The sequence below is a fragment of the Canis aureus genome, chromosome 26, assembly GCF_053574225.1.
Source record: "Canis aureus isolate CA01 chromosome 26, VMU_Caureus_v.1.0, whole genome shotgun sequence".
NCBI lineage: Eukaryota > Metazoa > Chordata > Mammalia > Carnivora > Canidae > Canis > Canis aureus.
Genome location: NC_135636.1, coordinates 14,705,083 through 14,719,709, shown reverse-complemented (window position 1 = coordinate 14,719,709; position 14,627 = coordinate 14,705,083). Strand labels below are relative to the sequence as shown.

The 14,627-nt window shown below is 38.8% G+C and overlaps 1 protein-coding gene across 2 annotated transcripts in view; it reads right to left on the bottom strand.

Moving 5' to 3' along the window:
• Positions 1 to 14,627, bottom strand: part of TASP1 (taspase 1) — a 317,844-nt gene that overhangs the window by 37,256 nt on the left and 265,961 nt on the right. Inside the window, exon 14 of one of the 2 annotated variants that reach the window (XR_013364862.1) lies at positions 1,592 to 1,753. The exons of the other annotated variant lie outside the window; for it this stretch is intronic. The gene's annotated coding sequence lies outside the window, so the exon portion shown is untranslated. The remainder of the gene's footprint in view (positions 1 to 1,591; positions 1,754 to 14,627) is intronic. 2 annotated transcript variants of the gene reach the window in all.

The window sequence follows — 14,627 nt, the reverse complement described above, 5'->3', positions numbered from 1 at the left end:
AAACAAAACAACTTAAAAAGGGAGAGAGAAATTATGGCTGCCAAGCTGTAGATCAGAGAACAAGGATTTAGTTGCTGAGGGGAGCCATAAATATAGTAAAGCCAACTTTCTAAAGGCTCCCTTCTGCACACACTACCCCCAGATGATGTGACAATATTACACAAGGGAAGAGAAGGAAAGCCATGCCCCAGCTCCACCCTCCCTTTTGGGAAATTCTTGGCTCAATTCACAATACTGAGTCTTTGTTTCATGGTGTTTGCAGGACTCTGCCCTTTTGGAGGTGAGATGTTTACTTTCCATGGCCAGAAAGTTTCCTACAACCCTATCCCACCATACATGTGGCTGGGGAATTGCACAAGCCCTAGCATGCTTCCTTCAACACTGTGTGTCAAGCCTTGGCCACGAATTATGTGTAATATGATGGTGCCTTTGGAATGCTTTATGGACTGGCTCTGTCTTCCATCTTGACCAAGTGAATGGTTCATGATGTGGCTAGGGAACTGATTGGTGGGGAGATGGCCACTTAACTCAGCTACATTTGAATGCGTCTCTAATTCTTTCTGCTCTCTTTCCTCCTAAGCTCCAGTCTTGTTTATCTTGATCAAGGAGATCCTCCATCCCCAAAAAGTCTAATAGAGAGCTTGCTGTTCCTCACTTTGCAGCAAAATAGCTATGTTGATACCATGCACAACCTTGCTCATACCTTAACCACTACTGCTTCCTAAATGTTGAGACATCATTAGAATCATATGCTATTATACCAATGTGCTGTTGGTACTTCCTCTCATTCTTTATTCCCACTGGATTCTTGACAGGAAACTAAAGTTTTATTTCCTAAAGCAATCATAAATCAAAAAATAAAGAAAAGTCAGAGAAAGGGCAGAAAGAGAGAAGCCTCACAAATCTGTATCTTGCTGTTGAGATGTTAGTAAGTATTTTATATAATATGAAGTTTTATGGCTTAAATTCAAGAGGTGGGAATGCAGTAGCTAGTATTCCAGTCATGCCTACAGATTTTTCCAGATTTAACAATCAACAATATGAGCAATCATTGTGAAGCAATAGTCACTTCATTCAGCATATAGAAGTCAGAGAAGTGGGGATCTCTGGGTGGCGCAGTGGTTTGGCACCTGCCTTTGGCCCAGGGCGCGATCCTGGAGACCCGGGATCGAATCCCACATCGGGCTCCCGGTGCATGGAGCCTGCTTCTCCCTCTGACTATGTCTCTGCCTCTCTCTCTCTCTCTCTCTCTGTGACTATCATAAATAAATAAAAATTAAAAAAAAAAAAAAAGAAGTCAGAGAAGTAATCTGCCTTTCTCTGCTTAGTCTTAAAGAACTGGGTTTTGGGAGTGTCAGCAGCCTCATAACTTAACTCACAGACTAAGCCTACATCAACATGACTTTACTATTTGTTCCAGGAAATTCTTGTCCAGTAAATAACCTCAATGTTTCCTCCAGGATCTTCCTGTAAGTAAATACTTATTTTCAAACAATGAACTATTCAATCAGCCCCCTTTGTCAGGCCAAAAGTTGTTCTGTGGGACAGATCTACTTGCTTATCAAAGCATACTTTGCTCTAGAACCCTTACTTTTCAGGATGCCCGGTGGCTCAGCGATTAAAGTGCCTGCCTTCAGCTCAGGGTGTGATCTTGGGGTCCTGGAATTGAGTCCCACGTTGGGCTCCTTGCGTGGAGTCTGCTTCTCTCTCTTCCTCTCTCTCTCTGTGTTTTTCATGAGTAAATAAACAAAATCTTAAAAAAAAAAAAAAAAATAGAACTCTTACTTTTCTGTGAACTTTGCCTGCTTGCAATCCCCACATTGAAAGGTCTGTCTTAAACCACTCAAAACCAGATCTAAAACTCTACACATACCTGCCTGGACCTTTCCCTCTGAAGCTACTACTAAGGCTTTGTCAAGGTGGCGTTCTCCTCTATTGCGGTAATAAACAGCTTTGTTTGATCAGCAGAGTCCTGCTATGATCTTTTTAGGGAGTTGGCAGTCAACAAATACATGCATTTTAATCATTTGTGTACTGTCACAACTGTTAGCTTCACAGTCTTGTTCTGATAACCTATTTTACATTTCTTTCATTCATTTGTGCATTCATTTAAAAAAAATTTTTTTGAGACCTACTACGAGCCAGGGGGGTTAAAGAATCTTGGTTCCTCATTTCATGAAGTAAGGAAAAAAGACACTAATCAAGAATTCCACAAATATAAATTACTATAAATTGTGCTAATGCTATAAAGGAAGGGATGTGGTGCCAAAGGAACATTTAATAGGCCTACTATGGGAAATCTGCAAAGGATTAGTCCATTGGGCTGAGCTAGGAGGAATGAGTAATCTCCAGGTCTGAAAATTGGGTCTCAAGTGTAGTATGAAGGACAATTTTGCAAGCTGAAGGAAAAATTCACTGGTAATAGGTTAGGAATTCATTAGCATTCTCTTCAGTTCCTTTATCTTCAGGATTAGATAACCATTTTGTTTCTTCTGGCTATTTCTCTTTCACAGAAAAGAAAAAGAAAGACAAATATAATTCAAAAGGAAGAGAACCAAAGAGAAAAAATAACATATCCATGTTTTTCACTGTTAAACTCCCTTTTTCCTGGTAAGAAGCAGTCATGGTAAAAATGGAAGATCTCAACCACTCTAAAAAAGTCTGGCAATATCTTATATTTATATTTTTATATAAATGTAAAATACCATATAACCCAGGATTTTCACTCTTAAGTATTTATCCAAGAGAAATGAAACATACACCTACACAAAGACTTAAATATGAATATCCTTAGCAGCACTATTCTTTTTTTAAAAGGTTTTATTTATATATTTGAGAGAGAGCACAAGCAGGTAGAGCAGCAGACTCCAAGTTGAGCACAGAACCGGATGCAGGGCTCGATCCCATGACCATGAGATCATGATCTGAGCTAAAATCAAGAGTCAGACTTTTAACTGACTGAGCCACCCAGGCACCCTACAGCACTATTCTTAATAGTCCTGAATTGAAAACAACTTGGTTCTCACCAACAGTAGAATAGATAAATAAATTGCAGCATATTCACTAGTGGAACACTAAACAGTGGAGGAAATAGGTAACTTACTGCTATATGCAACAATAGGGATGCAGCTCTCAAACACATTCTAAAGGCTGGATGCAAATGAATATATACCACGATTCCACTTACATGAAATTCTATAAAAGGAAAAAAAAAACACCACTAATTGATAATAACAGAAAACAGATAATGGTTACTAAGAGCCAGAAGTAAAGAGGGGCTGACTGCAAAGGGGCATTAGGGAACCTCTTGGGGTGATAAAAATGTGCATCTTGATTGTGGTGGCAGTTACACAGGAAGATATGTCTGTCAAAATTCATTGAACTGTACATTTGAAATGGGTCTATTTTATCTACATAAGTTTTAACTACATGAAATTGATCTTTTTTTCTTTTAAATGAACTGAGAGTGGAAGAAATTTTTTTCCAATGAGATTGGTGAACTTTACTCCAAATTTGATTGAGTCAAAGTTTTATGTCAGTCTTGCTGCAGAGAAAAGAACTATATACATCGGGCTAATCCAAAGACTGACAGAATTCTGGTGGGGAGAAGAAATGGTTAAGTAATTAATCATTGTTAGACTAGATACCAAATGAAAGAAATGTTTAGTTAAAGATCTTTAGAATCTTAACTGACAGTCAGTGGAGAGTCACCTGGGAGGATGAGTAACTGGTTTTTCAGACATGATCTTAATCCCATCAGAATTCATCAGGAAATTGGGGTGCCTGGGTGGCTCAGTCAGTGAAGTTCTGGCTCTTGATTTCTGCTCAGGTCATGATCTCAGGATGAGATCAAGCCCTGCCTCAGGCATCACACTGGGCGTGGAGTCTGCTTCATTAAGATTTTCTCTCTCCCTCTGCCCCTGATCCTTTCTCTCTCATCCTCCCTCCCCCCTACCCCCAAAAAGAAAGAATTCATCAGAAAATTGCTTCTGCATTTATCAGGAATGCCAGTTTCTTCCTATGAGGAGGTTTGTGTATAATAACTCATGAAAAAGGTCCAATTCCAGATAAAATTTGGTATATTTTTTTTTCTTCCAAATATAAATTCACTAAAAAAAAAAAGGTGGAAGGAAAACACTTTGAAATGTTAAGTGTTGTGATTACTTCTCAGTGATGGGATTATAAAGGAACTTCACTTTAATCCTTGTCTGATTTTTTAAAACCTTGTCTAGTAAATCAAGTATTACTTTTGTAGTTCCAGTAATAAAGAAATGTTTTTCACCATAATTTCAACAAAGAATTCCATTTCTTCATTATAACATGTTTGATTATGAAAAATGAAGTAAGAAATATGAAAGTGCTGGCCTGGGATCTGTGGAGGGCGGACAAGCCATGTTTTCTCAATGGCACTAAGCTGAGGAGTGAAGCAAGGTTAGGAAGGGAAGAAATTCCTTAGAGAAGGAAAGATGCCAGGAGATGGAGATAAATAGTGCCATGGCCATTGGGAGAGGGGCAGGTACTGATTTAGTTTTGGTAGTTCTCCCATCTTTTGTGCTTGTAGTGGCCAAAGATGGACAGGTAGCAAAGGTCCACCTGATGCACAGCAGCTTGCCCGGTGCTCCTGTCCATTGGCTTATGAGCTGGACTGAGACTCCTACTTTTGTAAACAAAGACCCTGGATTTGAAGTCTACATATTTGACCCCTGAGATGGGCCAAATGGTATCTCCACTGAAATATCTGTGCCCACTGAGAGAAAAAATAACTTGGAAGTGACATGGAGTAGTTTGCTGTTCATCAGGTGCCCTACCTACTGCATCTTCCAAGACCAGATTAGGAGGCATCTTTCTGAGTCAGCCAGCTCCTCATGCTATAGCTCAGGGTGTGCATTGCACAGAGGAGGAAAAGAGAGAACTCAAAGGCAACTTGTAGATTTTGCACATGAGCCACTGAGTAAACATCAATATTGTTGAAATGGTGAATTCCGGGGAAGGAGCAAGCCTGGGGATCAGGGGATGGGGAGATAGAAACTAAGTGTTCTGTGTTGGACATATTATGAAATGCTTTGTTAGGAGTCACAGTGGACATACCAGGTCAGCAGTGTGCAGTTTAGGTGCGTTCAGGCTGGAGATTTGGGGGCACAATACTTATGGCCATAAGACTAGATAAAATCATCTACAGAGAAAAAAGGGCTGAGAACCAAGCCCCAGGACCACCAATGTTCAGCGGGAGAGAAGAGAAACCATAAAAGGATACTGAGAAGAAGAAATGAGGGAAGTATGAGGAAAACCAGAAGCATTAAGTGTCTCAGAATCCAAGTGAAGAACGTCTTTAATTCTAAATCTTCGAGAATTCCAGCTTCTAAAGAAGAACTCCAGCTATCCTTTAAGCAATGGCTGCACTATTTCAGCCCAATGACCTACCACTCCTAGACCTACTGAAAAGATATTTACTATGATTAAGTCTTTGGATCATGGCCCAACGTCCCCCCAGTCACCTATGTGGTTGATTTTTCCTCCTCCTGCCCAGGGTAAGGTTAGCCAAAAACAAGTCCCCTGCATAAGAGATTCATTCTCTGGCCTTTATAATATAAAATGAGCCTTTCCCAATTTCCCAGCATTGACTGCCCTGAACGAAGTGTGCGTTGAATAGACATGTTCTCCCAATGAAAGATGGTTCCAAAGAGCACTCTTCCAGGTGTGCACCAAAAAAGCATTTCCTCTTTTCTTACAGACTCTGCACTCGTCTTGGTACCAAGAGGGTATGGCCTTACTTGGCTAAACACACACACACACACACACACACACACACAATTCAACTCAGCTCAGGGACTAAAAACACTGAGGAGCTCAGGAATTGGTTTTAGGTGTGGAAGTACCAAAATCACCACCACCTAGCTCTCGCTAAGCCTTAGGCGTTGTAGCTAATCAGTTAGTAACATTGAAAGACTCCTTTTATGGAGGCTTCCCCACCATCAATGAACTCATTTTATATAAATATTTAGCCAGGCAATAAACTGGACAGCCTATATTACTCAACATCAGTCTCAAAAGACCCTCCCGATTTATATACACAGCATTTTGGTGGAGCAATACATTTTACACGCATGACATGGTCAGCGATAAATATACCAGGGTAGGTCAAACCCTATTTGGTTCTCTGCTTTTAACTGTCTTGGGCTTTGTGTGTTTCTTTAATCAGTTGGATGATTTAGATAAACAACGTGTATTAGTCTTTGTAAGTAGAACATGCCTTGAACTTTCTCCAGATATTCATTCCCATTCATCATCATAATAGTTGCTCCCCCTTGGCCATCATTAAGATTAGAAACGTCCTTGAACCATTTAATGATATTCCACAAGACTGGACAGACTTTTCATGCCTTGATGAATTGTGATCACTCAGCTTAGACCAATGAAATTGGATATCCTTTAATGTGCCTGATGACTTTAAGGAGTCAGAGAAACTGACTGACTTTAGGGAAAGCAGTGCTCAGGAATCAAAATGGCTTCACAGAATAACCATTCATTTGGGGGAAGATGTATGATTTAAGTAAAAATTGATTAATGAGTTAATATCTAATCTGATAGCTAACTGCAATAGATTTTATTTCTTTGTTCATACAGCTGAATATGGTTTTATCTTCAAGTGTCCACTTATTATAGAACTCATTAGAATTCTTAAAGCAGATAGGAAATCATTTTTTAAAGCATAAGTTAGAATGTTAAACGAGGTTCTTTCAAGCAAAGTGACTTTTATATGTTCACACCACTGGTAAGGAAAACAATATAAAAACAAGGCTGGGCTAGAATGTGTTTAACTACCTTGGAGTGAGAAAGACTAGTTGCCTCTATTTGATGGTGGCCTGCAGCTCCAGATGGTCACCATGGGAGTGATGTGACCCTCAAATGTCTGTGTGACACAAACAAGCAGACTTGGCAATTTGTCCCATAAATATCTTTAGTATCCTCACAGATTTTTCTATTCCATCAACTCCGAAAACACTGACATCACTATGGTTTAGAACTGGCTATTTATAGTAGCATATTTAAGTCATCTTTAAGTTCCTCTGCAAGCCATGACCTGAGACAACAGGGTTAAGAACAGGACATGAGTGTAGTGGAGAGAGCAGTGTGCTTGGAGTCAAAAGACCAACTCCTGGCTCTCTCATTGGCAATTTGATAATTGAGGAGCTTCAGTTTCTTCTTTTGTTCATCATTTATTCATTAATCATCTATAGTGTGCCAGGTGCTGTCCTTGGGTTACAGGATAGAATGTAATAGAACATGGGGCTCAACATTCCATGTTGAGGACCTATCGAATATAACTTCCTCCCTTCCAGAATTGTCATATGTGCCAAATAAGAGAGCATAAGTAAAAGCACTTTATAAGGTGTTTTTCTCCCAGCAGAAAATCCCGAGATAAGAAACTGAATGCATGGGTTTTATTGGAGAAGCACAAGAAATACTGGCAGTGGGGCTAGGAGATGGGAGAGGGGAAGGCAGCCAATAAAGGATGCACTGACAAGGCGATCACCACTGTGGGAACTGGAAACACCAAAGGGAAATTCTGGGAAGTGGTGCAAACAAAAGCCCCAGTGATATTCCACTCCAAAGGTGAGGTATTTGGGGTATTTGTACACCGACTCCTGAGAATCATGATGTGTTAATGCCCTGGTGCTTCGGTGTGCCACCAACAGAACAGTCTTCTGTCATTTGGGAGAGAACGCACAGGCACAGAGAGGCAGAGTATGGTAATTGCAGCATATGGCAATTGGAAATCAGCTGGATCACACTGGAAATGGTGGTGTCTAGGAATATGGAGGGGGACAGTCTGTGAATGACACAGATGCGTAAAGAATGAGCCTATTATCATCATTACTCTACTGTTCAGATAGTGCCATCTGTCCCCAACCATGTGCCCTGGTATTTAAAAACCACTTGCAGGCTAACTTACAGTATACTAGTAACTCTTATTAACCAGCTTGATGTGGAAACACTGTAGACTTGTTTCTCAAACTCAGTTTGTGAGTCCATATAGATGGAGCCTCCAGAACCCACTAATTCAATGCATTCTGCAATTTAAGAATTTTTCATTTTGATGATAAACTAAAATGAATTAATAAAAACATATTCAGGGTCAACTTGCAACTAATTCGGGCCGGGCAATCTCATTTGCATTTGAATTTTGGATTATAGTAATGCTGATGCCAAATGAAGATTGCAGGTAGCTAGAAAAGAGTAAAGTGAGAGAATTGAGTCATGATCAGTAATAAGGTATGCTGAACATAAAATAACCTTTGTGGTCTTATCTCTATGCCTAGGGTTGAGCAGAAGTGGTGCATGGATCAGTCTATGTACACACCACCTTTTGTCAGTAAACCCTCAACTAGGAGTTTTTCATGAAATGGCTACATCTCACTTTCCCAGGTTATCTATTAAGTGGATTGGCTAGAAAAATAATGGATAGATAGTTAAAAACAAGTTTATTGTCAAAAAGGAAGTATAAAGCACGTTAGCAACTCAAATGATGCCTATCAAATTCAAAATCAAAAGAATCAAGTCAACTAGTAAAATATTCAAGTTTCCAAATAAAGGTTCCTGTAATAAAACTTGGACTTCTGCTTCTGGAAAGATGGAGTAGAGTCACTTTCCCTTATTCCTTCCACTAAGTATAGCTAAAAATATGGAGCATTATATATAAAACAAACATGAGAAAAGTTGGAAAGGTAGAGAAAAGAAGACAGGCCAGTTTGGGACCACAAGTCCTGAGGAATATGGTGATGAATTCCCTGAGTTTTCGTTTTGCCTCAGCTAGCCCAGACTGGATGCTGGAGAAGCCAGCAACCCCAAAATAAATACCAGTGGACACAGACAAAAGAGCCCTAGGAAACTGCTCTCTCAGGCTATTGCAACAGAAAACTTTTAGATCAGATGGCTCTACTTCCAGCCAAACACCACAAGAAAAAAAAAAAAAAAAAGAGTTCAACCCCACCCCCACCCCCTCCAGTGAGGGTCACAGGGAGAACCTAGACTTCCATCCTCAGATTAATACAGGCATCCCAACACCCCCTCTGCCAAGTGAAGTCATAGAAACCCGAAGGGGAAAGGAGACTTTCATCTCCTGCAGGGAGTAAAGAGCCACCTCCCCTCCCAGTGGGCAGGATGTCAGCAAAAGTCCTAGTGGGAGCCTGAACTCCACTTCCACCAGGGGGTAATGAGGAACCTCTCCCCACTGGGTGTCAATGGAGCTGAGTGGAGAACCCAGACTTCTCCACTCCCATCTGGCAAGTAAGAAGGAAGCACTCCCCTTCTCCCACAAAAGTGGCATCAGAGGAGACCTGCAAAGACACAAAATTTAAGGAAGATCCAGAGACTCATAAAATGATAACCAAAATATCCAGGTTTCAATGAAATGCCACTCATACCAAGAACCAGGAAGATCTCAACTGGAATGACTAAAGACCATCAATAGATGCCAACATCAAGATGTTAGAATTATCTGACAAAGAATTTAAAGCAGCCATTGTAAAAATGCTTTGACAAGCAATTATGAACATGCTTGAAACAAATGAATACAAAATAGAAAGCCTCAGCAAAGAAATTTAGGATACAAAGAAAAATCACATGGAAATTTTAGGACTGAAAAACACAATAACCAAAATAAAATCAAACAATGATTTAAGGTAAAACAACAAAAACAGTGTAATATAACCATCATATTATTGTTAACATAAACTTTGATTTTAGATTTTGTTGTTTTCACTTGAAAATCTACTTGGATTTACAACTGTAAAAGAGCTATACACATAGGAAGTTTATACTTAGTTTTATGTTTGTACACTTTTAAGTGGCAATAATTTGAAGTAATTTATGTTAATACTAGGAAACGTTTTTTTTTTCCTTTAGGAGGCTCCCTCATTCAAACAAGAAAATATTTTTTAAATGACATTTATAATGTCTTACGAGTGAATGGTATCTCCCCCACCAAAATTCATACGTTGAATTCCTAACCTCCGGTACTTCAGAAGGTGACTGTGGAGGGAGGGCCTTTAAAGAGACAATGAAGATAAAATGAGGTCAGATCAGTGGGCCTTAATTTGATATGACTGGTGTCCTTATAAGAACAGGAGCTTAAGACACCGACATGCACAGAGGAAAGATAATGTCCAAACAAGACAGATAGGGATGGCCATCTACGAGCCAGGGGTAGAGGCCTCAGAAGAAATCAAGCCCACCAATACCTGGATCTCAGACTTCCAGCTTCCTGAACTGGGAGGAAAACAAATTAATGTTGGTTCAGCTACTCAGGCTGTGATACTTTGTTATGGCTGCCCAAACACAAACTAGTACATAATGCAACTGGAAATTTGGATCATTTAATAGACTTTTAATGACATGAAAGAATTATTGTAAAGTGTTTTAGATGTAATAATACGGGCAAGTTATTGTGGTTATGTTAAAAAAAAAAAAAAACACACCTTAATTTGGGAGCACCTGGGTGGCTCAGTTGGTTAAATGTTTGCCTTCAGCTCAGGTCATGATCCTAGTGTCTTGGGATCGAGTCCCACATGGATTCCCAGCTTAGCTCAGCGTGGAGTCTGTTTCTCCCTCTGCCTCTGCCTCTGCTCCTCCCTCCACCCCCACCAGTCCTCTCTCTCTCTCTCTCTTTCTCTCAAATAAAGAAGATCTTTAAAAAAATAAAAATACCTTAATTTTTAATTATACATGTGAAAAATGTTTGGAAAAACTGGAAATGACCAACCAGGAAAGTGAAGAATTTGATAGGGCATGGTATTCTTTACCAATATTTATTCCTAAATTATATCCTAATTTTTTTCTATTTTTTAACAACTTACTGTTATATATAACTTAAGTTATATCTTACACTATCAGTCAATTCACTCATTTAAAGTATACAATTCAGTGGCTTTTATTCTCAGAGTTGTGCCATCAGTACAGAATTAATTTAAGCACATCATTAATTAATCCTAAAAGAAACCCCACACTCCTATTTATCACCACTTAACTTTCCCCATTCCCCATTCCGCTCAGCCCTAGGAAACTACTAATCTATAGATTCTGTTTCCTTAAATGTACCTATACTGGGCATTTCCAATAAATGAGATCATACCATAAGTGGTTCTTTGTGACTGGCCTCTTTTGTGTAGCATAATGTTTTCAAAATTCTTTCATATTGTAGTATTTATCAGTATTTTATTGTTAAATAATATCCAATTATATGGATATATACTACATTTTGTTTATCAGTTGTGAACATTAGGATTGTTTCCACTTTGTGACTATTATAAATAATGTTGCTATGAACATTCATATACAAGTTTTGTGTGATACGTTTTCATTTCTCCTGGGTATATATCTAGGAGGGGAAAAACTCAGTGTTTAACTAATTGAGGAGAGCTGCCTGACTGAGTGGCTGCATCTCATAGAATAAGTTGAGAAGTGTCCCCTCGTCTTCTGTTTTTTGGAAAAGTTTGTGGCATTAATTCTTTAAGTGTTTGGTAGAATTAACCATCTAGTCCTGGGCTTTCTTTCTGGGAGGATTTTTGATTACTAATTTAATCTCTCTACTTGTTATAGGTCTATTTGGATTTTCTGTTTTGTTCTGAGTCAGTTGTGGTAGTGTGTACCTTTCTAAGAATTCGTCAATTTTAACTAAGTTATGTGACTTTTTGGCATTTAGTTGTTTATGACATTCACTTTATATTCTATTTCTGTAACTTAACATTGTCCCCTTTTATTTATGATTTTATTAATCTGAGTCTTCTCTCTTTTTTCTTGGTCTGTATAGATAACAATTTGTCAATTTTGTTGATCTTTTCAAAAAACCAGCTTTGGCTCTATTGATTTTCTTTATTGTCTTTCTACTCTCTATTTAATTAATCCTCATTATTTCCTCCTTCTACTTGCTTTGGGTTGAGTTTGCTCTTCTTTTTCTCATGTCTTAAAGTGGAATGGCTTGGTTGTTGATTTGAGATTTTTTTTTCTTTTTTAATGTAGGCCCTTACAGCTATAAATCTCCTTCTAAGCACTGCTTTAACTGAATCCCGTAAGTTTTTATATGTTATGTCTTTAATTCATTTCAAAGTATTTTCTGCTTCCCCCATGTGTGTTAAGATTTTATTTTTAAGTAATTTCTATACTTAAAAATAATAAGTAATGTGGGGCTCAAACTCAAAACCCCAAGATCAAGAGTTGCATGCTCCACCGACTGAGCCAGCCAGGTGCCTCTACCTTCCCTGCGTTTTATCTTTGGTTCATTGGTTATTTAAGAGTGCCTTGTCTGATTGCCACATATTGCTAAATTTGCTCAATTTCTTTCAGTTGGTAATTTCTAATTCTATACTATTGTGATCAGAAAACATACTTGTAATGATTTTATCCTTTAAGTTTATTGAGGTTTGTGTTATGGCCTACTCTAAGATCCTTCCTGGAGAATGCTTCTTTTGTACCTGAGAAAAATGTGTACTCTGTTGCTTTACCTACTCCTTTACCTAGTAGGGTGTTGTATAGGAGTCTATGAGGTGTGCTTTGTGGGTAGTGTTGTTCAAGTCTTTTATTTCCTATTGATCTCTTGCCTAATTGTTCTATCCAATACAGAGTGAGATATTGAAGTCTCCATTATTGCTGACTTGTCTATTACTCCCAGTTGCATCTGCCTTTACTTCATGTACTTTGGGACTGTGCTGTTACATACATATGTTTATAATTGTAATGAATTCTTCATGGATTGATCCTTTTATCATTATAAAATGCCCCTCTTATCTCCAGCAATACATATTTGTTCAAGTCTATTTCATCTGATAGGAGCAAAGCCGCTCCAGATTTCTTAGGGTTGCTGTTTGAGTGATATATTTTTCCATTCACTTCAACCTATTTGTATATTTGAATCTAAAGTATGTCTCCTGTAGAGAGCATATAATTCAAATTTATTTTTTAATCAAATCTGGCAATCTTAGCTTTCTGATTGGATTGTTCAATCCATTCACATCGGTAATGATTGACTTTATGTGTCAATTTAGTGGGTGTTGGGGATGAGATCTAAATTAGTGAACCCTGAGTAAAGTAGATGGCCCACCATAATGCTGGTGGATCTCATACAATCAGTTGAAATCCTGAAAGAATCCTTGAGCAAGAGGATTGCTTGAGCCTTGAGCAATCTTTGAGCAAGACTTCCTTCAGACTTCCTCTTCACCTTTGACTCTCTAGGGTCTCCAAACTGCTCGACTTAACATGGGCACTGCATCGCTGGGGCTCCTAAGTCTCAAGCCTACTGGCCCACACTGCAGATTTAGATTCACCAGGCTCCATAATTGTGCAATCCAATTCCTTATGTGTTGGTTCTATTTCTCTGCAGAACCCTAATACAACATCTAATGATATTATGGTTAGATTCTTTGTTTTCTATATGTCTCCTATATCATTCCATTTCTATTTTGTTCCTATTCCTTTACCGCTTGTTTTGCATCAAGTGAATATTTCAAGTGTAATTTAATTCCTTTAATCGTTTTTCTACCATTTATTTAGTTATTTTCTTAGTGGTTGTTCTAGGGCTTCCCATATATATCACTTTATCAGAATCAGCTTTAGATTTATATTAACACAATTCCTGCAAGAAATATGAATGTTACTTCTGTATAGCCCTACTCTCTATTCTCTCTTTGTGTGCTATGTCACACATTACAGCTACAGATGTTACAAATGCAACAATACATCATTATAATTACTTAGTATAATTTTAGGTCAGTTGAAGAAGTAGAGATAAGAAAGAGCAAGTATATATTTGTAGGTTTGTTGTATTTACTTTCTTCAGCCAATAGCTAGCGTGGAAATGGAGATCTCATTCTTACAAGCTCATGGAACTACATCCTGCCAGCAACTTGAATGAGCTGGAGACAAATTCTCCCCTAGTACCTCCCAGAAGCAATGCAGCCCTGCCAACACCTTGATTTTAGCCTTTCAGGTACTGGAGCAGAGAAACCAGCCAAGGACTTCTGACTTAGAGAATTGTGAGATAATTACATATATGTTGTTCTAAGCTATTAAGTTTATAACAATGTGTTAGGCAGCAATAGAAAACTGTTCCACACTGTCTCTTCCATATCATCATGAGGCACCCTCATTTATTCATTCAAAAAATATTTAGTGAGGACCTCTTATGTGCCAGGCATTGTCTTAGGTGCTGGAAGTATAATATGAATGACAGAAAAATCCCCGTTTTCAGGGAACTTACCTGCAAATGGAGGGAGACACATAAACCAAACAAATGTGTCAGTTATATGGTAGATTGGAAAGTGGTGAGTGCCAGCAGACAAAAATAAGGCAGAAAGGGGACACAGAGTGGTGGTGGGGGCATTGTGGTGAGAAGGATGTTTATTGAGAAGGTAACATTTAAGAAAGAGTTGAAGAAGAGTTACCTTTCCACGGAGAGGTAAAGGCACACGCAGTGGCTCTGAGACAGGAGAAGGTCTGGGCTGCTGGAAGGATAAGGAGGTCAGGATGGCTGGAGCAGAGTGAGCGAGGGTTATAACAGGAAGTGGGTCAGAGAATGACAGAGAGCAGATCCCACAGTCTTGTAATTACTCTGGGGCAAGGTGTACTATGAGGTT